Source organism: Scyliorhinus canicula, chromosome 8 (genome assembly GCF_902713615.1).
Source record: "Scyliorhinus canicula chromosome 8, sScyCan1.1, whole genome shotgun sequence".
NCBI lineage: Eukaryota > Metazoa > Chordata > Chondrichthyes > Carcharhiniformes > Scyliorhinidae > Scyliorhinus > Scyliorhinus canicula.
The window spans coordinates 168,770,797-168,795,690 of record NC_052153.1 but is presented as its reverse complement, the minus strand read 5'-3'; the positions used below and the strand labels follow the sequence as shown (position 1 = coordinate 168,795,690).

Genomic DNA, 24,894 nt, shown 5'->3' with positions numbered 1-24,894 from the left:
TAAAGTGCCCTTAGTGTCCAAAGAAAAAAAGGTTACGGGGATAGGGTGGAGGTGTGGGCTCAAGTCAGGTGCTGTTTCCAAGGGCTGGTGCAGACTCAATGGGGCGAATGGCCTCATTCTGTACAGTAAATTCAATGAACCTGTGATAGTATATTTGTATTTTCTGCAGGCATTCAATAAAAAGTCACATGAAATGCTGTTAAACAAAATGAAGGCTCATAGGATTGGGGATAATATGTTAACGCAGGTTAAGGATTTGTTTGCATACAGAGATTGGGCAGTAGGAATAAATAGATCAGTTTTGGGATGATGTGATGTAACTAGTGGAGCACTGCAAGGATCAGTCTTTGGGCCTCAGCTTTTTAAAGTCTGTATCAATAACTTAAGCGGGAACCAAATGCAAATATCCAAGTTTGCTAATGAAACGAAGCTGGAAGGGAAAGTAAGCAATGAGTAGAATGCAAAGCGACTGCAATGGGATTTAGACCAGTTAAACAACTGGGCAAGAAGGTGGCATGTGGATTGTAATTTGGGGAAAAATGAAATTACCCATTTTGGTAGGAAGCATGGAAAAGCAGAATATTTTTAAACAGGGGAATGTAATAAATGTTAGTATGCAGAGGAATTTGGCGATCCCAAATCAGAGAAAGTCAATGTGCAGGTGTGGCAAGCAATTTGGTAGTCAAATGCTATGTTAACCTTTATTACAAGGGTTTGGGGTAAAGCACCAGGACTTTGGCAAAACCAGACCAGGAATACTGTGAACAGTTTTGGTCTCCTTGCCTAAGGAAGGTTTGAAGGGGATGCAACAAAGATTCACTAAATCGGTTCATGCATAGGAGCGGTTGACCCCGGAGGAGAGATTGAGTAGAACAGGTCTAAATTCTTTGGAGTTTGGAAAGTATAAAAATCTTTATGGGATTGGCAGGGTGGATGCTGAAAGTTTGTTTCTTTATGGGATTGGCTAGATGTAGGGGTTGTAGTCTCATCACAAGAGGTTGGACACATTATACTGAGAGAAGAAATGTCCTTGTTCGGAGCATCTTTGGAATTCTCTGTCCCACAGGGCTGGGGATTACATAGAATTTACAGTGCAGAAGGAGGCCATTCGGCCCATCGAGTCTGCACCGGCTCTTGGAAAGAGCACCCTACCCCCTACCCAAGGTCAACACCTCCACCCTATCCCAATAATTCAGTAACCCCATCCAACACTAAGGGCCATTTTGGACACTAAGGACAATTTATCATGGCCAATCCACCTAACCCGCACATCTTTGGACTGTGGGAGGAAACCGGAGCACCCGGAGGAAACCCACGCACACACGGGGAGGATGTGCAGACTCCGTACAGACAGTGACCCAAGCCGGAATCGAACCTGGGACCCTGGAGCTGTGAAGCGATTGTGCTATCCACAATGCTACCGTGCTGCCCGTGCTGCTCAGTGCCTACAAGACTGAGATTCATATTTGTGGGCACTAAGGAAATCAATGGATATGGGAATGGGTGAGAAAGTGGAGTTGAATTAGTAGTTCAGTCTCCTGCTTCTTTTTCTTGTGTTCCATCTTCCTCATGTTGTTTCTCTCCTTAAATTCCTTGCCGTCGAGCTAATAGCTGGGGGTGTGGGAGAGCACCATGGCATTTCTCATTTCTGAAGCACTGATGGGTTGCTGCTATGCACAAAATAAAAAATCTGCTTCAACAGACTGCAGAAACACATTACTATGGAATATTGTTCAATTCAGCTGATAAAATGTTATACTGTATCAGTGAATTTAATTGTATTTTTCCAACAACCTATTGTACTTGGTTCCTGTAATTATCTTCTGTAATTTTGCTTTATATACTCTACATACTGTTTTTTTGCTAGAATCAGCCACCTGATACCATCTGAAGTTAAAGGCAACTTAAAGAAATCTGATGAAAATGATAAGCAAGTGGAGAGGGGGTGGGAGGATCACATAAAAGGAAATGTGTGTCCGCTGGTAATCTTGGTATCAAACTTTTCTCTCCCAACTGTCTACTAATCTTGAGTCTGATTTGCCTCACCAAAGTTATTTCTACGAATGATTTTTTTTCAAAAACGACGGACTGGATTCCCCCAGGCGCATTTTCTCGGCTGCGCGCCCTTTGCTGGTGGCAGGATCCTCTCTTCCCAGCGCTTGTCAATAGAATTTCCCATCATAGCCACCCCGCGCCGCCGGGACACCCACGGGCGGGAGTGGGCTGCCAGCAGGAACAGAGAATTCCGGCGGCGGGAATACCGGCCAGCATTTACAGATGCGCCTTCAATTAGCTCATGGTGTATGGAAGCAAAAGGTAAAACCTCTGTCTCAGAAACACTGAATGGCTTGTAAAATGTTTCATTGGCCTGTGAATGAAATGTTCAAATGAGCCATTATCACTCGAAACTTAATAAGTGACCTTTTTTTACAGCAGAAACACACTCCTGATTCCAGAAGGCCTCACACTGCCTACAACTGAAAGAATGGTTATGTAGGTAATCTCCTCCCAAACTTCTTACAGCGTTGTTGCAATTTAGCCACAACCAGGCGAAATAACCTGATGACTGACTTGCAGTTGCAAAACGTGAAACAAAAAGATTGCATGAAGAAAATTGTGGACCCATAAGTATTCACTTTTGGTCAGTCTAGTCCTGGAGCCCTGTTGTTTGAGGGCACCTTTGATATAATGTCTGGCACATATAAGGTCAATTGTGGGACTAAGTACTGTACAGAGATGTAAGAGAACATATGACCCACCCCTAGAGGTCAGTCTAGTTTTGAACTGAGCCCTGTACTTGAGCAAACATGGAGACAGCTCCTTTTATTAATTCTTTCTTGGAGCATGAGCGTCGTTGGCTCGACGAGCATTGTTATTGCCCATCCATAATTGCCCTGTGGAAAGAGTTGGTGAACCACCTTCTTGAACTACTGCTATCCATGCAGTGTAGGTACTCCTACAGTGCCCTTTGGGAGGGAGTTCCGGGATTTTGACCCAGCGATACTGAAGGTATGGCAAAATTGTTCCACGCCAGGATGTGTGTGACTTGGAGGGGAGCCTGCCAGCAGTGGTGTTTCCATGCATCTGCTGCATGGCGAGGGGATGGGAGGATTTTATGTGATCCTCCCATCCCTTCTCCTCTTGCTCAACATTTTCATCAGATTCACTCGTAATGGTTACATGTTTGGAAGGTGCAGCCAAAGGACCTTGTTGAGTTGCCAGCTTGAATACTTCATTAAGACCTACCGAAAGGTATCCAATACCATTCAGCATGGTGGTAGCCAATGGAAAATCACAAAACCTCACAGAAAATGCAGAGAAGAACTAAAATCCTACAAGACTGAAAAAGAATCCGGTGAAGCATCCTGACCTGAAGAAAGGGTTGAGAAGTGGACGTGCAGAGGAAAATTGCCAAGACAAGCTCCAAAGAAAAACTTGAGATGAAGGCAGAAATTTAAATTTCCACACTTACCTTCAGGGAGCACAAGGACATAGCAGCTGCTGGCTGGGTGCTGTGGGGGAGGGGAATGGTTCTCCAAGGGAGCGGGGGTTGCAGGGGGAGGCTGGTGGCGGCCGGGTTTTGGGGTCACCTGTGGACTTGGATCTGTGAAGCCAGATTTATTTTCTGTGAACACCCTACAGCGGGGCATAGCACAGCTGCAGCCTGCCTGTCCTAAAATCCTCTCACAGGACAGAGACATGCTGCAGCCTGTTTCTTGGAGAAGCATTTCATCCCCTTTGAAGTTTCCCATTTGTACTTGCTGGTTTACAGTCCATTGCACTTCCTATTGACTTTTACAAACCTCCTGCTTGACAGATAAAAGCTATATCAAAGGAGGGTATGTTTTTATAGCACCTCACAGTCCATTGGCTCTGAGGTGCTTCCTCGAAAGAGCAGGTGCTCTGTATGACAGCAATGACTTTAGACTGGATCTTTTCCAACCTCTGACTCCTGAACAGCATGCCTGCACTGGAGGTACATTAGCATCATAGAGGCAACTGGCACCACTCATACAGTAAAGTGCAGGGGTTCCCCACTGAGGAGTGTCTCACTGACAATGTTTAAATGTCTGGATGAACCCCAGAAAGCTGAGCAGAATCTCCCGGATAATGCTGTCAATGGCCTGGGGTTTCGGTGCTGCTAATCTGGGCAGAAGGAAATGTACAGAATTAAGGTTGTTAGCACAAGTGGCTCACTGGGTGCCACTCAGAGTGAGAAGGCAGGACAGTCACGTTAAAGGCGGGGAAGGCTTGTAGTCTTGGACTCTCCGTCGGGCTTAAAGGCACAGGTCATGCACTGGCGGCCCAGGTCCATTGAGCGTGATAGCATGACAACCCCCCCCCCCCCACCCCCCAATTGACTCTGATAGCATTTTTGCCCTCTTATAAACCTGCAAGTCACACTTGTCCTACCAATTGGCCACCATCATTAATGTTTCACCACGCTCATCTGCCTCACACTTCAAGCCGGTCAGGGGAAGAATCCCTCAATGGCAAGGGTTGAGGCCAGACAACATATGTGGTGATGAGGGCCTTGCAGCACCAACCACGTAGAACATAGAACAGTACAGCACAGAACAGGCCCTTCGGCCCTCGATGTTGTGCCGAGCATTGTCCAAAACCCAGATCAAGCTATCCCACTCCCTGTCATTCTGGTGTGCTCCATGTGCCTATCCAATAACCGCTTGAAAGTTCCTAAAGTGTTCGACTCCGCTATCACAGCAGGCAGTCCATTCCACACCGTAAGCACTCTCTCAACATAGAACACACAGTGCAGAAGGAGGCCATTCGGCCCATCTGCACCAACCCACTTAAGCCCTCACTTCCACCCTATCCCCGTGACCCAATAACCCCTCCTAACCTTTTAGGACACTAAGGGCAATTTCGCATGGCCAATCTACCTAACCTGCACGACTTTGGACTGTGGGAGGTAACCGGAGCATCCGGAGGAAACCACGCAGATACGGGGAGAACGTGCAGACTCCGCACAGACAGTGACCCTGCAGGGAAACGAACCTGGGACCCTGGCGCTGTGAAGCCACAGTGCTATCCACTTGTGCTACTGTGCTGCCCCAAATGACTGCACAAGATTCGCCGCCATTGCCAGGATGCCCCAGGTCCAAGGGAACCATCAATGGGACACATGTCACCCTTTGAGTACCATTGCACCAGGGACTGCCCTTTATTAACAGAAAGAGATTCCCTGAATGTACAGATCCTTTCCGACCACTGCCTCAGGGTCATGCCCGTTTGTACACACTATCCGGGAAATGTGTCTGGCAGTTACATTCTGCAGCATCGGAGATCCCCGGGGTATTCAAGGACCACCTAGTCTGATGGTTGGCTCTTAGGGGACAAAGGATACCCGTTGAGGTCATGCTGATGATGCCAGTGCTAAGGTCCCAGACTGAGGCAGTGTCCGGTTACAATGAGGCCCCGCTGCCACCCAGACTGTCATTGAACAATGCTTGGGCTGCTCAAAATGCAATTCCGCTGACAGGGCCGGACTGCTCTGGTGGGCTCTACAGTACAGCCCCCAGAGGGAGCCCGGTACGTTGTGGTCTGCTGTGAACTCCACAACCTGGCAAGGTAGGGGACGACATGCTGGGGGAGGAGGATGATGAGTGTGTGGATGGAGGACAGGCAACAGCAAGGGTCCTACTGGCCAGGAGGAACAAGGAGGCCCTCATAGCCTCCAGATTCGCATGATCGGAGACTTTGTGTCTGGAAGCTCACTCCCAGCTCCACCTCCCAAACTCCCCCCACCTCAAGCCACCCTTCCCCAAACCCAGTTTCGCCCCTACCCCAAACCCAATGACACCGACTCCAAACCCAGTGCCCCCTTCCCTGAACCATGCTCCCCTCACCCCTCCTAAGAGTCAAAGTGACATCACACTAGAGTGATGGGCCTTTCAGTGTCAGGGGATCAAGTCTGTAAGGGCTAGGGCTGTGCCCAGTGACTGACGAGGTTTGCTTTCCTGGATGTCCACCATTGTGGGTGTCATAGGCTCTCAGTGGTGGCGTAATTAGGAGGCCTGCAGGAAGATCTGAGCCCAGATGAGAGAAAGACCCACTCTGTTGGAACCCCCCCCCCCCCCCCCCCCCCCCCCCCCCACTGCTGGCAGCATAACTTTTCCCAAAGAAGTCGATAAACAGCTGCCAACTCCGGGCAAACCCTCCCACTGAGGCCCTCAAAGCGAACTTTATTTTGTCTAGTCTGAGAAACTTCGTCAGGTCACTTACCCACACCCCCAACTTCGGGAGGTCCGGGTTCCTCCATTCTAACAAGATCCATCTCTGGGCTACCAGGGAGGCAAAGGTCACGACATCAGCCTCTCTCGCCCCCTGGACTCCCAGGTCTTCGAACACCCCAATCTCTGGACTCGGGACCATCCTCACTTTCAGAACCTCCGACATACCGTCGGCAAACCTCTGCCAGAATCCCCCAAGCTTTGGACGCGGCCAGAACATATGGACATGGTCCGTGGGCCCACCTGTGCACAGTACCCATAACTATCCTCCACCCCCTCAAAAACCCTGCTCATCCGGGCCACAGTCATATGTGTCCTGTCTCCCACCTTAAACTGGATAAGGCCTTAAACATGCCTGCCGCATGACAAGGGTGCTTTAACTCTCCTCAAGGCTTCCTCCCACATTCCAGCCTCCAACTCCCTACCAACTCTTTCTCCCACTTACGCTTCACCTCCCCCATCAGGGCTGCCTCCCAGTCCATCAGCTCCTTATAAATTTCCGACACCATCCCCTCCCCTTCCCCTGTTCTTGACACCACCTTATCTTGTAGCCCCTGGGCGGCAGGTGCAGAATGGTCGCTACCTGCCTCCACAAAAAGTCCCTCACCTGCAAACACTGGAACCCATTCCCACCTGGCAAGTCAAATTCCTCCTTCAACTCTTCCACGCTCGGAAAGCCGCCATCGAGGAACAAATCCCCAAACCGCTCGGTCCCCGCCCGCTGCCACCCCAAAACCCCCATCCAGCCCCCTTGGAACAAACCGGTGGTTGCCACATATCGATGTCCAAACCGACGTCCCCTCCAGCCCCAGGTGCTGCCGCCACTGTCCCCACACCTGCAGGGGCGCCACCAGTACCAGGCTTGAGGAGTACCTGGCCGGCAAGACCTGTAGAGGCACCGTTAACAGTCCCCCCCCAAAACCCATGTCCTTGCATGAGGCCGCCTCCATCCGCTCCCATACCGACCGCTCCTCCAATACACATTTCCTGACCATCGCTATTTTTGCCGCCCAGTAGTAATTTATAAAGTTCGGGAGACCCATCCCCACCCCTTCCACCCCCTCCCGAGCCCGCTCCAGCAGCACTTTCTTCTCTCTCGGTGTTTTACCAGCCCATAAAAATCCAGAAATCACCACGTTCACCCTCCTAAAAAGCACATTCCTAATAAAAATCAGGAGGCTCTGAACCACAAACAAGAACCTCGGGAGGACCGTCACCTTTATAGTTTGAACCATCCCCACCAATGACAATGGGAGCGCATCCCACCTCTAAAGTCCCTTCATCTGCTCTAAAAACCGAGCCAAATTTAACTTATGCAGCTGCTCCCACCCCTGCACCACCTGAATGCCCAAGTACTGAAAGCTCCTCCCCCAACCTTATACAGCATCGCTCCCAATCTATTCTTCTGCTCCCTCACCTGGATCGGAAAGACCTCACCCTTCCCCATGTTCAATTTATACTCGGTGTGGTGAATGTAATATATATGACATGATAATTCACACTGTCTTTGTAAGCGCAGTAGCGCTATCCAACCACTATGGGGAGTAGCTCTGGGAGTACTCAGGAACTTGTACTGGGCTCCACCCTTGGCTCCGCCCACGACTCCTCCCCCTAGTGCTGCTGTATAAATACCCTTGTCCAGAGTCAGCCTGAGTTCACAAAGAGTTCATCAACGGGTAACAGGCTGGCTCTGAAGTAAGTCGATTAAAGCCTAGATTCATATCGGAAACGTGTGTCTGGTGAATTGATGGTTCCATCAATTTAATCGACTTAAGAACAGTAAAGATCGATCATGGAATCGGCCCTCAAGCCTGGACGCCTGGAACTCAACCCGCAGGATGCAGAGGCTAAAGAAATCTTCTCCCACTGGATGCGGTGCTTCAAGGCCTACCTTGCAGAAGCGAGCACAGCCGAAACGACCTACGAACCATATCAACGGGTACAGAACGCCATGCTTCTTCGACTCCGGGAGCACTGAGAGCTTCATACATCCAGACCTGGTAAGGCGCTGTTCGCTCCCCGTTTGCCCCGCGCAGCAAACTATCTCGCTCGCTTCAGGCTCCCATTCGGTCCAGATCCAGGGGCGCACCGCCGCGACACTCACAATCCAAGACGCAAGCTACTCGAAATTCAAACTCTACATTTTGCCTGAACTCTGCGCGCCACTCTTATTAGGCCTAGACTTCCAATGTAACCTCAAGAGCCTCACCCTCAGCTTCGGAGGGCCCCTGCCCCCACTCACGATCTGCAGCGTCGCTACGCTGCGTATCCCCTCCCCTCTTCGCCAATCTCACAAAGGACTGTAAACCCGTAGCCACTCGTAGCAGGCGGTATAGCCTGCAGGATAGGGTATTTATCAGAGCGGAGGTCCAAAGGCTCAACATAATGTAAGGGCTTGGCCCCAAAAGGTGCGGAGAATTCCGCACCTTTGGGGAGGCCCGACGCCGCAGTGGTTGGCGCCACTCCGCTACGCCGGGACCCCCTGCCCCGCCGGGTAGGGGAGAATTACGCCCCACATCTTAAAAGCTCTAACCCTGTCAGATGTTCCCCCCCTCCCCGCCCACCACAAAATAACAATCCCAACTCCCATCAACACTCTAACCACCAGCTCACCCCCACCGCGCTTCCGTGAACTAACCCGCCCAGCTAGCCTGGTAGCCCCCGCCCATGACGCCGAGCATCCTACCCCTCACTGATTCCCCTTCGCCATCCCCAATCAAACATTATCCTGCTGCAAAAATCAAACCAACCCAAACGCAATGAAAGGAGTAACCACCCATCCCTCACAAATGAAAAACACAGGGCAATGGCAACCAAAGAAAACAAACACAAACATGGAGGACCTGGCGAGGGTGGTGAATCGAACATCTCCTCAAAAGTTCAGTGTCCTCCTTCTCTTGCCAGTCCATTTCCCTGACAAATTTGATCGCTTCCTCCAACATCCCAAAATAAAGTTCACAATCCTTATAAGTCACCCATAAGCACGCCGAGTACAGCATTCTGAATTTCACCCCCTTCTTAAAGAAGGCCGCCTTCACCTTATTGAACCCCACTCTCCTCTTGGTCAGCTCCGCACCCAGGTCCTGTTGCACACAAAGCTCACTGCCCTCCCAGGTACATAGCCTCGCCTGCCTGGTCCACCTCAGGTTCCAATCCTTATCAACGCAACCGGTGCAGGTGCAACACCATCGCCCCCGGTGGCTCATCCCCCTGCGGCTTCCTCATCAGCGCCCTGAGTATCTGGTCCACTTCCAAGGGCTGTTCAAAGGCCCCCTCTCCCAGCATCTGAGCCACATATGAGACAGCGTCTGCTCCCTCTCTGCCCTCCAGCAGCCCCACGAACCTAATGTTCTACCTCCGGGACCAGTTCTCCAAGTCCTCCACCTTCTCCTGCAGCCGCCTCTGAGTATCCCGCATCACCCCTAACTCGGCCGCCATTGAGGAAAGTTGCTCCTCATGCTTCCCCCCGCCCCCGTCTCCTCCACTTTCTGGACTGCCTGGCTCTGGGCCTCCAACCACATTTCCAGGCGGTCGATCCCCACCTTTTTTGTATTCACAACCCTCGCCAGGTCCTCCAGATTCTCCTTTCTCTGCTGGGTGAATCTCTCATTCAAGAAGCCCAGCGACCATTGAGAGGGCAGGGCCGATCCCTGACCCTCCGCTATCTTCTCCTGTGTCGCAGGTACAGCTTCTCCTCGCTCCTTTTGTTTTAGTCCACTCCTGGTCCACAAATCCATCCACCGATGGGTCACTCTCTCCTTCTACCCCTCCTGCACCTTTTTTGCTCAACACGTTCACCCGATGTGCGATCACTCACTCCATGGTCGCTACCAGATATCCAACTGCAACACTTTTTAATGGTGAACATTTCATGTAACAATTATCCACTCCTTAACTACGATGACGAACCTCACCCTTGCCCATTGAGTGCTCCTAAAATGTCTTAATCTTCTCCGGTGTGTCCCAGGATGCACATCAGAAGTAGAGGTGGTCTGCTACATTCCGCAACCAGTGGTCTGTGATGCCCTTGGTGAACTTGCCCTGGAGGGTCTGGACGTAGATGGTGTTGGCCAACTTATGGGATGTCACTGGTATCAATGTGCCAACCTGTTCTGCCCGCTGCCCCTGAACTGTGCTGGTGGCAGGAGGGGAGGAATCAGAAGAGCTGGAGACTGCCTCAGCCTCCTTGGTAGAAGGCTCCGGGATGGGCTCCGTTGCTTCCTCCTCCCTTGGGCTGCTCGTGGGCTCTTGGGTTACTCCATGGGATAGAGGGACAGCTGGAGTGAGTTTCATAAGCATCTGAGTCATCTGACACTGCCAGTCCTAGAGGCTCCCCATTTTCTGCGCCATGGTGTCAAAGCCCTCAGCAATGATCCTCTGAGACTGGGCCATGCTCTGGAAGCAGGTGTCCTCCCCCACACTCCGTGGTTCCAGGTGCGCCATGATCCAGCAGATATACAGTCCTCCTGTTCAGCCGGAGTCTTCGACGGCATGCCTGGCCCGACAGGTCCTCGAGTGACAGGCGTTATCGCTACACATGAGTCCTAATGTGGTACCTCCTTTCCACCTCCTCCTCAGCTTGTTGGGTGGCCAGCTCTTCATCCTCACCAGCCGGCTCCTGCTCATCTGGGGCAAGCTGCTCCTGCTCATGCAGCCTCAATGCATCCCCAAGGGCTGCGGTGGCTAGAATGACTGCTTCCGGTAGCGGTCAAGGTGACCGTCGCCCTGAATGTCTTCGCATTGGGGTCCTTCCAGGTGCCAAGTGGGGACCTGTCAGGGATCCCACAGACTTTGGTGCACAGAGCCATCTATACCATCACGGAGGTCCTGTATGCCCGTTCAGTATAATATATTAGCTTCAATGTAGACCGATCTCACCAGGATGCCCTGGCAGTGAGGTTGGCCGCCATTGCCGGGATGCTCCTGGTCTAGGGGGTCATCAACAGGATGCGAACAGACTTCCGGCAGGTGGGAGTCGGTCGCCTTCTGGGTGGGTGGGTGGGGGGGGGGGGGATGTGGGGGGGAGTGAGGGACGTTACGGGTGTGTGTATGGACGTGAGTTGATGCCAGGGGCATAGTGCTGGCTCCTCAGCCTGGCATCCCTGAGAAGGTTATGCAGCTTCCTGCAACAGCTGGTCCTGGTGGTGGGGCCCACGACACTCACAGCCTCTGCACCCAGGCCCGGTGTATGGTGGAAGGTGGCAGCCTCTTTCCCAGCCCGGTGAACAGGACACCCCGCCTCTCCCCCACGGTGTCCAGCAGGGTCTTGAGCTCCATATCTGTGAACCACCATCTTCTTGGCTGGAATGAGCATGTGTGGGGAGTTGAGTGGCAGCAGCTTCTTTATTTAGCTATCTCTGCCCAATCTGGCATTGTATGAAATATTCTAACTTACACATCCTGCCTCAGACTCGACATGCCTCAGTCGAAATACTGCAGTCTGATTGCTTAAGAAGATATTCAGTCACTTGCCGTGTTCACTCATGTCCCAGATTCCCTCAGAGGGCACCGTGCCAAAATAGCTTTTCATTCACAACAAATGTTGGTGCAAAATTCAAAGAGAAAGACCAGGGCACTTTGAGCCAGCAGTGGGCTCACTGCTGGCTGAAAGGTTGAGGGGGAGGCCACCTTGACTGACCCAGGAAACCACAACTGGGTTTTATGGTCGTCAGGAAGTTATTTGCTTGAGGGCCTCCATGTGACATTGCCATCAGTCCCCGACAAGGAACCGTGATGGAGGCTGGATCACCAATTAAGTGAGGTGGCTTTGCGGGCTTCCGGTGTGCACCATGGAGTAAGTGGTCACACAAAAGGCAGCTCCTGCCGAAGGTTACAGACAAGAGCTCTTTTTTAAGCAATGCGGGGTGGAATTTTGATGCAAAGGCACAGGTGAATGTTGGAGGAATACTTTCCCCCAGGAGTGGTATGTTTCTTGGTTACCAGGCCCGCAGAAACAGTGAAAGATTTGGCTGAAGCTACAGCAGAGACAAAAGCCTCTTCCAGCATGCAGGCGGGGGAAGGGCGAGCTTAAAGGCCTCAAGCTGACTTGAGGGCCTTTATGAAAGCTGAATTCTAGCAGCAGAGGGAACAACTGTGAAAAGATCTCACCAAGACCACTGAAGAAGCGGTGACGGCTGACTTCCAGTGACGGCGGGTGGGAGGCAGCCGCGCATTGGAGGGCTCCCATTCGGGAACGGCATTGTCAGGGATTGACGCCCAGTCCTAGGGGCAGCGAAGGCAGTGAAGGCCAGGAGAAAGTACAGGGAAGGGATATGTCGAGGTCCAGTAAAAAAACGGCTGTGAAAACAGCTGAAAGTTCATCGGGGAGTGGAAAGGTCACCGCGGGGTCACCAAGGAAAATGGAGGCTGGAGCACCAGGAGAGGCCGCATTGCTTACAGCTGAAGAAATAACTACGGTAATGGCTGCGGAATTCGAAAGGCAGTTTACAAAATGCATGGAGACAATGAGGAAGGAGATGAGGGAATTTTGAGTGTGCTGGTGGAGGAGGCGATTTCCTCGGTGACGACAGCGGTGGCGAGTGCAGTGGAAGTGGTGCGGGAACAAGGGGAGGCGCTGAAGGAAGTGGAGGAGACATTATTGCAGCATGGCAGCACGGTAGCATTGTGGATAGCACAATCGCTTCACAGCTCCAGGGTCCCAGGTTCGATTCCGGCTTGGGTCGCTTTCTGTGTGGAGTCTGTACATCCTCCCCGTGTGTGCGTGGGTTTCCTCCGGGTGCTCCGGTTTCCTCCCACAGTCCAAAGATGTGCAGGTTAGGTGGATTGGCCATGATAAATTGCCCTCAGTGTCCAAAATTGCCCATAGTGTTGGGTGGGGTACTGGGTTATGGGGACAGGGTGGAGGTGTTAACCTTGGGTAGGGTGCTCTTTCCAAGAGCCGGTGCACTCGATGGGCCGAATGGCCTCCTTCTGCACTGTAAATTCTATGTAAAAAAAACACTTACATCGATGGGGAAGGAGATGCGGAAGGTTATGGAGATTAATAAGGATCTGCGAGGAAAAATGGAAGACCTGGAAAACAGGTCCAGGCGACAGAATTTGGGGGTTGTGGGGCTGCCCGAAGGAGTTGAAGGGCCGAGACCGACTGAGTATTCTGCTGCGATGCTGGAGTAACTATTGGGGGAGGGGAAGGATCCCTCCCGATATGAAGTGGATCGGGCTCATCAGTCGTGGAGGCCTGTACCAAAGGCGAGTGAGCCACCAAGGGTAGTGACTCTGTGCTTCCGTAGGTATAGTGTGAAGGAGAAGGTCCTGTGCTGGGCCAAGCAGAAGCGGGTGGTGCATTGGGCTGGAGCTGGTATACGTGTATACCAGGACTTTACGGTGGAGCTGGCGATGAGACGGGTTGCTTTCAACCGGGTGAAGAGGGCACTGTACATTAGCAAGGTGCAGTGCGGCATTGTATATCCAGCTAAGCTGAGGGTGACTTACAAGCTCAAGGACTTTTATTTTGGAACGGCGGAGGCAGCGGAGGAGTTTGCGAAGGCAGAAGGACTGTGGCAGAACTGAGAAATTGAGAAATGACCATATGCCGATGTAACCTCATGACTGTATTTTCTTCTTTTTTTGTTTGTTTGTTTCACTGCGTGTAGGTGTATGGGCTACAGGAGCCAATGTTGTATATATTTGGACAAGGGAAGTGATGGGAATTTCACTCGAAGTGAGGGCTCTTTGGGGTGTAGGTGGATATGCGGGATTTGTGCGCTAAAAGGGGGATTTGTGGGCTTTCCTAGGGTCGGGCAAGGGGGAAAGGGACCTGGGCGGGGGCCGGTCTATGCCGGCCAGTGAATGGGAGTGAGGTGGGGGGAGGGGCTGCGGCCATCGGAGCCTGGCAGAACCGAGTGATCTAGCCGGAGTGGAAAGTTGGAGGGGAAGGAACCGAGGTTGGGGGAAGGAGTTTTACAAGAGGCAGTGGACGGGAGGAGTTGGGAAGGAGTGGTGGGGGGGGGGGGGGGGGTTACAACTCTTGGGTATCATGTACGGCACTCTGTCAGAGGTTGGACAGCATTTAGTGTGTGTGTGTGTGGGGGGGGGGGGGGGGGGGGGGGGGGGAGTGGACTCTATGGTGACCATTGGCGGTCCCGGACTCCTTTTTTCTTTTTCTCCTTTGCTTTTTGTTTCCACCGTGGGAGGGTTTGTTTTATTGGATGCATATATTGACAGGTGGGCCATTGTTTGGGGTGGTGGGAGGATGGGATCATTGTTGTTGTTCAGGGGATTGATTTTGTATTTGTTACCGTTTACTGTCTGTGGGTGTGGTGTAAATTTTGGAGGAAAATGCGAAAATAGAGAATAAAAACATTTATTAAAAAAAAGTGAGGTGGCTTTGCACTGGTGAGTTGGTGTGGGGGGCAGGCAGCCATTGGGTAACTGGGGTCGGGAGAAGTAAAGGGGAGTCAGAAGTAGTTGATGTGGATAAACATTGTGGTTAAAGCACTTTAGAGTTACTCAACCATGAAGGAAGATGAATAAAGCAAGGCTGACAGCTGTGTGTGTATGTGGAAGCTGTTAATCACAGCCTGGTAAAGAAAATGAATGAATGGCTTGCAGCTCAAGGATCTGAGTGGTTTAAACACAGCTGACCGGTTTCTCTTTGCAGGAATTGACACATGGTGCTTCCTGTGTTTGAACCAGCAAGCGTGTGTGCCCAGGTAAGTGTCAAAACAGTAATTATTTTCACTGCCTCTGTCTGGACTGCTCTCTATCTTTCAGACAGGTGTCTCTTTTCTGGGCGACTGGGGCTTGGGGGGGGGGGGGGGGGGGGGGCGGTGCTGCATAACAGAGGTCTCTTTATTGGGGAGGGTGTCTTACTGACAGAGGTCTTTTTATTCAGGGAGTCTCGGGGGGGTCTTCTTATTAAGACATTCTCCGGGCGGGTGAGTGTTCTCTTTGTTTAGTAGGTCTCTGGGGAGGCAGGAGCTCAAATCGGTTGCAAATCAGCTCCGGCGGGAGAACATAGGGCGCAATTCTCTGGAAATATTTCTGAGTGTGGTAGCGAGCGGGAATTGCAGCGAGTTTCCTGGCACTTGGCCCAGAGATGCCGGTAACACTTGTCATAATATCTACTTATGTACATCATGAGATGAAGACAGGCAGTGATTGACACACGGAATAACCAATGAACACACACGACACAGAACAACCAATCACCAGACAGTACACCACCACTATAAAGCCCACAGGGCATTAAGGCTCTCTCTCTCACAGTTCACGGCGAGGGAGATAGTCGCAGTGCGTAGGCCAATGAACATCATCACCATGTGGTAGAGAGCTAGTCTGGTCAAGCCAGTAGGAGGTTATCAGTTAGGTTAATAGAGTGTCAACCCACAGCAGATTAAGTACAGCAATCAGCAGGTTCAATAAAACAGTGTTGGACCATCTCCTGTGTCGGAAGCCTGTTTCTCGTTTTACTGCATCCAGTTGTAGTGATGTTAGACCCACACTGATAACACATCAACACGATTCAATGTTAATTGGTCCACTTAATGAGGCCTCATGGGCTTCTCGCCCCAAATGGCGGCTCGCCAGTTGATAGGCCGGGACCACGCTCGCCAGCCCCCCGCTAACAAGGTTGAGCAGCCCTTAAGCTGAACTTGCGCGGCCAACCCCAGCCAGCTCGCAACAATGAGGAGACCAGCCCCAAGATAACCCAGGGAGACTCCTGGACACGGTGGAGGGCAGGAGGAATGTCCTCTTCCATCGGGGGTCATGGAAGGTGAGTCACAAAGTACCAGTGCTGCCTGGGGCAAGGTGGCGGCAGCCGTCAGCTCGGGTAGTGTGACCAAGAGGACTGGCCTCCAGTGCTGGAAGAAGATCAACGACCTACACCGGGCAGCATGTGTGAGTAGACACCAATGCCCCCACCCCGCCAAGGGAACATCCACCCTCCCAACCCCCCAGGTGACCTCCAACTCTGCCTCCACCCCCTTCCCCTTCAACCCTCCCTCCACCCCCTTCAATCCTCCCTCCACCCCAACCCTCCCTCCACACCCCCTCCCCTCCCTCACAACTGTGAACCACGCTTGTGGCTAACAATGTCCTCTCTGTAACAAAAGGGAAAATGCTGGAAAATCTCAGCAAGTCTGGCAGCATCTGTAGGGAGAGAAAAGAGGTAACGTTTCGAGTCCGATGACTCTTTGTAATGATCTTTGACAAAGAGTCATCGGACTCGAAACGTTAGCTCATTTCGTTCCCTACAGATACTGCCAGACGTGCTGAGATTTTCCAGCATTTTCCCTTTCGTTTCAGATTCCAGCATCCGCAGTAATTTGCCTTTATCCAATGTCTTCTCTGTGTCTCCTCAGGAAAAGCTCTCCCATAATCGGTGGGAGAGGGCCTAGACTGGTGGTGAGATGTGGGACTTGGGAATCCTCAACTCTGAGGAGCGAGCCTTGGAGGTGACCGGTGTGGCCTAAGACAGGGCGGTCACCCACGCGGAGGCTGGCGGACGCTGCAAAGGTGAGGCACCATTGGGCTCCACCTGGAGGACCTGTCAAACGTGAGTAGCAATTGTCTTACTGACTGACCCATCCCTCCCACTGACCACATGTCCATTCTCCCGCAGGTCCTCCAGCCGGCACATCCTGGGTGGCCCCCTCTCCTGACTCCGTGGAGAACACCTCGGAGGAGAGCTCTGAGGATCCAACCATTATTGTTGCGTTACAGCTGTCATCCCCACCCTCCTCCAGCAGAGATACACAAATTGAGTGGGACATGTTAGTGGACAGGCTTCTGGGGCACAATCTGGTGAGCACCACACCGCTGATGATGCACATCAGGTGGAGGCAGGGACCCCCAGGAAAGACAGTAGTCGGAGGTCTGTTGGATTATTGGACCCAGCCAGGGTCCCAGCCTGATGCTGAGCCTCTGGAACAGTTACCCAGGGCTGATGGCTAGGCTCCTTCTCCAATCAACTCTGGCCAGCTCCTCACTCGTGTCTTTGTAGTTACCCTTATTAAATTGTAGTACGGTCACATCTGATTGCAGCCTGTCCCTCTCAAACTGCAGGGTAAATTCTATCATATTGTGGTCACTGCTCCCTAAAGTTCCCTCATCAAGTCTGCCTCATTACACATCACCAAATCCAGAATTGCCTGTTCCCTAGTAGGCTCTGTCACAAGCTGCTCCAAAAAAACGTCTCTTAGACATTCCACAAATTCAATTTCTTGAGATCCACTACCAACCTGATTTTCCCAGTCCACCTGCATATTGAAGTCCTCCGTGATTATTGTAATATTGCCTTTTTTACATGCCTTTTCTATCTCCTGATTTATTTTCTGCCCCACATCCTGACTACTGCTAGGGGGCCTGTACATAACTCCCATCAAGGTTTTTTTACCTTTGCGATTCCTCAACTCTACCCAGGGATTCTATGCCTTCTGATCCTATATCACTCCTTGCTATCAATTTAACTTCATTCCTTACTAACAATGCAACCCCGCCAACTTTGCCCATCTGCCTGTCCTTTCGATAGGACATATATCCTTGGATATTTAGATCCCAGCCCTGATCCCATTGCAGCCACGTCTCTGTGATGCCACAACATCACACTGGCCAATTTCAATGTGCGCAACAAGCTCATTTACATTGTTCCGTATACTGTGCACATTATCCTGCATTGGCCACCTCCCTTTTCACACTCTTCTCAGTCACTGTACCCTGTACTGTGGCCCTTTTTGATTGACATGAGCCTGGTCAATGTCAAAGACGATGTAGTCTTCCGCTTGGGAACATAGGGTATTCGTGACCTGCTCGATGCACCTGTGGGCTGTGGCCTGTGAGATGACACACACATATCCGCTCGAGCTCTGGAATGCAGGGTTAGTATGTGCAAGGTAATTCAGGGCCTTTTTTTACAGGTTAGATTATGTTGGACAGGTGGATGAAGAGGATAAAGGAATATTGGGGTTCAGCAGGTAAATGCGATTGGGACTATTTTCTGACGTGAAGCGTAAACTTGGCACAATCTGGTTGGGCTAACAGGCCGGGTGCAACTTTTATGGGGTAGATTTATAACTCACCATTTGGACTTAAATCTGTTGTTGTTGGTCTGTCAGAATTCACAGAAAAACTCCACTCTCCTCACACAGAAATGTTTCCTTCGTGCTCCAACCGGATGTGTATAGAAACTGATAAGGAGCTGCCTTTTTGTTTTTAAGTTGTTCCTGCTTAATGTTGCGGTTGCTTATCTGAAAATGAAAAAAGATAACTTCTGCTGGGATTGTTTGAGGAACAACAGGGCAGTTCCTCTTTCTTTCAAAAACAGTCCACTTGTTTTGCATTCAATGACTGCTTCGGGCTAAAGGCATGCTGCAGCAGTCGTCCTCAACTTGATAAAATTGGCTACCTTTTCTTTACATTTGCTCCAGTAAAGTATCAGTTTGGTTAGAGTAACCTTGAAGCACGAACTCCAGTGTTCTCCCTGGCCACTGTCCAAACTGACCAAACCGTCTTCAATCTTAGCATCTTATTTGACGCTGAGATGAACTTCTGACCCCATACTCGGACTACAGCAAGGCCTTTGATAAGGTCCCAGAAGGGAGACGGATAGTGACGGTAACAGCCCACGGGGTCCAAGGAAATTTGGCAAATTTCGGAGAGGTGCCGGAGAACTGGAGGATAGCCAATGTGGTACCATTATTCAAGAAGGGAGGAAGGTCCAAACCAGGAAACCAAAGGCCAGTCAGTCTAACCTCAGAGGTGGGGAAACTATTGGAAGCAGTTCTGAGAGACAGAATCAATCTGCATTCGGAGAGGCAGGGATTAATCAAGAATAGTTAGCATGGTTTTAAGGGAAGGTCATGTCTGACCAACTTGATTGAGTTTTTCAAAGAGATGACCAGGGGTGTAGATGAGGGAAGTACATTTGGCGTAGTCTACTTGGACTTCAGCAAGACTTTTGACAAGGTCCGACATGGGAGACTGACAGCGAAGATAAGAGTCAATGGGATCCAAGGAAATTTGGCAAATTGGATCCAAAATTATCTGAGTGGCAAGAAGCAGAGGATGATGGTCGAGGGGTGTTTTTCTGACAGGAAGTCTGTGGTAGGGATCAGTGTTGGGGCCCTTGCTGTTTATAGTTTATATAAATGATTTAGGTATGAATATAGGAGGATTGATCAGTAAATTCGCGGATTATATAAAAATTGGCGAAGTGGTAAAAAGTGAGGAGGCGAGCCTTCAATTACAGGACGTAGACAAGCTGGTAAGCACCACACTGATACCAATGTACATCTGGTGAAGGCAGGAACCCCCACTATCAGGAACCTTTTGCACAACCATTATGGCACCTCTGCTACTTTCTTATGCAATGCCTGCTGACCCCAGGACCCTTTGCCCATCTCTCCAGGCAACCCGACCCTCCTCATGGCACCCACCCACACTCCGGCATGGTCATGTGCCTGAAGCTGTGTCCCAGCCCCTGGGTGTTCAGATGTTGGCTGCTGCGTGTGCTGTGTTGTCTCCCACGGTGTTCAAACACAATGTCCAGGCATCAAGGTGCGATTGCTTAATCTTCTGTACAGCATCGTCATTATCAGGATCTGCTGTAGGCAAATATGGTAACGTACTACGTAGCTGTTGATTCACCAGAAGTTGTGCTGGTGAAAATCCAGTAGCTAGTGGTGTAGCTCTATTGGTTAATAAAACTAAGAATGGATTCCTTCAGGAATCCAATGCTTTTTGAGCAGTTGTTTTGATCTGCGTACACCTTTTTCAGCTTTCCCATTAGATTGTGGATGTTGTGGGCTAGAAGTCATCTGCTGAAAATTGTATTGTTCTGCGAATCCTGTCCAATCACAGCTGTCGAAACATGGACTTTTGTCAGTCATGACAGTAAACAGGATTCCATGTCTTGCAAAAATCTCTTTTGTAGCATTTATAACCGCTCTCAAACTGGAATTGGACAATTTGGTAACCTCAGAATAATTCAAGAAGCAGTCTATGATTTATAGATAGTCATTTCCGTTGAAATAAAACAGATCAATGCCAACTTTGCCCATGGAGTCTTGACAAGTTCATGCATCGTCAGTGTTTATTTCTGCTGGTGTAACTAATTATATTGACAGCTTTCACATGCTGCGACAAGGTTATTGATATTCTGGCACAGGGTAAAAAGTGTAGCATGGTAGCATAGTGGTTAGCACAGTTGCTTCACAGCTCCAGGGACCCAGGTTCGATTCCCAGCTAGGTCACTGTCTGTGTGGAGTCTGCACATTCTCCCTGTGTCTGCGTGGGTTTCCTTTGGGTGCTCCGGTTTCCTCCCACAGTCCAAAGATGTCCAGGTTAGACGGATTGGCCATTCTAAGTGTTAACTGGGGGTTACTGGGTTACAGGGATAGGGTAGATACATGGGCTTCAGTGGGGTGCTCTTTGTAAGGGCCTGTGCAGACTCGATGGGCCGCGTGGCCTCCTTCTGCACTGTAAATTCTATGATCCTCATTGATACCGTGCCAATATACTAATTCACAAGCTCTTCGTTTGCAACCCCAGATGACCTTCATGCACGTTGCTGAGGATCGTGGTTCTTAACGAAGGCGGAATTACAATCCGGTCTTGTCCAAGCAGGAAACTGTTCACGCTGCTCAGACCCACTCATATATTCCTGTAGTTGGAACAAGTTCCTTTCGGCCAACCATCTCGCATGTAGTGCAACATATGCTGAATTGTGTCATCTTTGGCTGTTTCTTCCTTGATGAGTTTCATTTTTTCATCAGAGACAGGTAGACTTTCCTCAATCAGGTTCGCTTGAACTTTGAGGACATGGACAATGTCGGTCATCCCTGTATCATCTGTTGCACGTATCAGTGCATCAGCTACAACAAGGTCTTTATCCGGGGTGTAGACTAATTCTTTTTTAAAAATAAATTTAGTGTACCCAATTCATTTTTTTTCAATTAAGGGGCAATTTAGCATGGCCAATCCACCTCAACTGCACATCTTTTGGTTGTGGGAGCGAAACCCATGCAGAGACGGGGAGAATGTGCAAACACCACACGGTCAGTGACCCAGAGCCGGGATCGAACCTGGGATTTCGGCACTGTGAGGCAGCAGAGCTAACCCACTGCGCCACTGTGCTGCCTGGGTGAAGACTAATTCAAACTCATACCTTTGAAGTTTCATTATCATACGTTGGCGTCTTGGAGACATGTCATTCAAGTTTTTCTTTATGATAGATGCAGGAGGATGATGATCTGTTTCCACTGTAAAGGTGGGTAATCCATACACATAATTGTGGAATTTGTCCATTCCAGTGAGGAGACCCATTCTTTTTTGATTTGCACAAAGCACTGTTCAGTCGGTGTAATCGATCTCGAGGCATAAGCAAGCGGTTGCCATTGCCCGTCAGATGTTTGCTGTAGCAGCACAGCTCCTATGCCGGCCTTGCTAGCATCTGTAGATATCTTTGTTTCACTCTTAGGATTAAAGAAAGACAGGACTGGTGCTGTGGTGAGTGCTGTCTTTATGTCGGACCACTCCTTCTTGTGTCCTTCAGATCATGTGAAAACAAAATTTTTCCGTATTAGCTGTCTCAGAGCCATAGTACTTGATGATAAATTCGGAATGAATCGAGAAGTCTAAGAACCGCTTTTTTGTCTCCAGGAGAAGACATTTTGTTGATGGCTGCAATCTTTTCAGTGTCTGGCTGCACAACTTGAGCTGAAATCTGATCACCTAAAAACATGAGTTGAAATCTGATCACCTAAAAACATGAGTTTGGAGATACCAAATTGACATTTGGTTCTATTTAGTTTCAAACCAAACTTCTCGATTTGTTGTATTACTTGAAGAAGTCTTGCATTGTGTTCTTCTTGAGTTGCTGACCATATGATGGTGTCATCAAGATATACTCTGATGCCTGAAATACCTTCTATCATTTGTTCCATCACTCAATGAAATATCTCTGATGCTGACATGACACCGAAAGACATTTGGTTAAAGCAGTACCTGCCATACGGGGTGTTGTAAGTACATAGTACTTAGAACATAGAACATAGAACGATACAGCACAGTACAGGCCCTTCGGCCCTCGATGTTGCACCGACATGGAAAAAAAAAACTAAAGGCCATCTAACCTACACTATGCCCTTATCATCCATATGCTTATCGAATAAATTTTTAAATGCCCTCAATGTTGGTGAGTTCACTACTGTTGCAGGTAGGGCATTCCACGGCCTCACCACTCTTTGCGTAAAAAACCCACCTCTGACCTCTGTCCTATATCTATTACCCCTCAATTTAAGGCTATGTCCCCTCGTGCTAGCCACCTCCATCCGCGGGAGAAGGCTCTCGCTGTCCACCCTATCTAACCCTCTGATCATTTTGTATGCCTCTATTAAGTCACCTCTTAACCTTCTTCTCTCTAACGAAAACAACCTCAAGTCCATCAGCCTTTCCTCATAAGATTTTCCCTCCATACCAGGCAACATCCTGGTAAATCTCCTCTGCACCCATTCCAAAGCTTCCACGTCCTTCCTATAATGAGGCGACCAGAACTGTACGCAATACTCCAAATGCGGCCGTACTAGAGTTTTGTACAACTGCAACATGACCTCATGGCTCCGGAACTCAATCCCTCTACCAATAAAGGCCAACACACCATAGGCCTTCTTCACAACCCTATCAACCTGGGTGGCAACTTTCAGGGATCTATGTACATGGACACCGAGATCCCTCTGCTCATCCACACTACCAAGAATTTTACCATTAGCCAAATATTCCGCATTCCTGTTATTCTTTCCAAAGTGAATCACCTCACACTTCTCCACATTAAACTCCATTTGCCACCTCTCAGCCCAGCTCTGCAGCTTATCTATGTCCCTCTGTAACCTGCAACATCCTTCCGCACTGTCTACAACTCCACCGACTTTAGTGTCGTCTGCAAATTTACTCACCCATCCTTCTGCGCCCTCCTCTAGGTCATTTATAAAAATGACAAACAGCAACGGCCCCAGAACAGATCCTTGTGGTACGCCACTCGTAACTGAACTCCATTCTGAACATTTCCCATCAACTACCACTCTCTGTCTTCTTTCAACTAGCCAATTTCTGATCCACATCTCTAAATCACCCTCAATCCCCAACCTCCGTATTTTCTGCAATAGCCGACCGTGGGGAACCTTATCAAACACTTTACTGAAATCCATATACACCACATCAACTGCTCTACCCTCGTCTACCTGTTCAGTCACCTTCTCAAAGAACTCGATAAGGTTTGTGAGGCATGACCTACCCTTCACAAAACCATGCTGACTATCCCTAATCATATTATTCCTATCTAGATGATTATAAATCGTATCTTTTATAATCCTCTCCAAGACCTTACCCACCACAGACGTTAGGCTCACCGGCCTATAGTTACCGGGGTTATCTCTACTCCCCTTCTTGAACAAAGGGACCACATTTGCTATCCTCCAGTCCTCTGGCACTATTCCTGTAGCCAATGATGACCTAAAAATCAAAGCCAACTTACTGCTAGCTTCATCTAGCTTCAGTTGCCAAAACCCTTAAAAGCATCTAATTTTGTAAAGATTCTTGCAACTGCTATCTCACTTGTGATCTCTTCACATTTGGGAATTGGGTAGTGTTCCCTCTTTATATTTTGGTTCAGGTCCTTAGGATCAATGCAGATTCTGAGGTCGCCATTTGCCTCCTTAACACATACCATCAAACTAACCCAATCAGTTGGTTCTACACTTTCGTGATGATCCCCAGCTCTGCATGCAGTTAAGTTCCAGTTTCAAGCGTTCTCTCAGGGGAGCTGGTACCCTCTCAGGTGGATGAATGACCGGCTTAGCATTCTCTCTAAGCTGTATTCTATATTTGAATAGTAACACACCCTTTCCATGAAATACGTTAGGAAACTTGACGTTAGGAATGGCATTGATTTGGTCTTTGGTATTGGCTGAGATTTTGTCTGAGCTGTGAATTCGCTTTACCAGCTGCAGCAGCTCACACGCCTGGACACCCAAAAATGAACATTGCTTCGGTCCTACAATTTCAAATTTGACAGGAATCATCTTATCTTTGATCTGACTGTTAGATAGCATGCCCCCATTGTGGTAATGACATTGCCATTGTAGTCTCTTAACTGACAGTCGTTTTCATCAATTTGAGGTATTATTTTCAGTTTGGCCATGTCTGATTGATTTATCAGATTAGCTCGTACACCGATATCCAATTTAGTTTGAATAATGGTTCCGTTAATTTTTAATGGAATTGTCCAATCCTCCTGATCATGAACAATTGAGATATGTTTTAAATTGCTCGCATCGGAAATTGCTTGTGGGACTTTGTCTACACTTTCAATTATATCCATAAAGGAAGAGTCTTCTAAATCAAACCCATCTTGTACAGCGTCAGGTCTATTCACTTTATTGTCAAGCTTCTTTAAGTTAATTTCTTGTACAGGTCTTCCCTTGTTAGATGTACTCATCTGCTTAAATTGTTGCGATGCAGTTCCCGTTCTACACCGAGAAGTAAAATGATTAAGTCTGTTACACTTTGCACAGGTTTTACCTAAAGCTGGACATTTTTTTTACTTGGTGGGCATGGCCACAGTGTTTGCACATCATGACACTCGTGGTGTCATGTGCAAAATGGCCACCATCTGCAGCGCGCTTCT

The 24,894-nt window shown here is 49.5% G+C and overlaps 1 pseudogene; it reads left to right on the top strand.

Annotated features, from left to right (window-relative positions):
- LOC119970686 overlaps window positions 1-24,894 on the top strand; it is a 216,920-nt pseudogene that overhangs the window by 148,671 nt on the left and 43,355 nt on the right.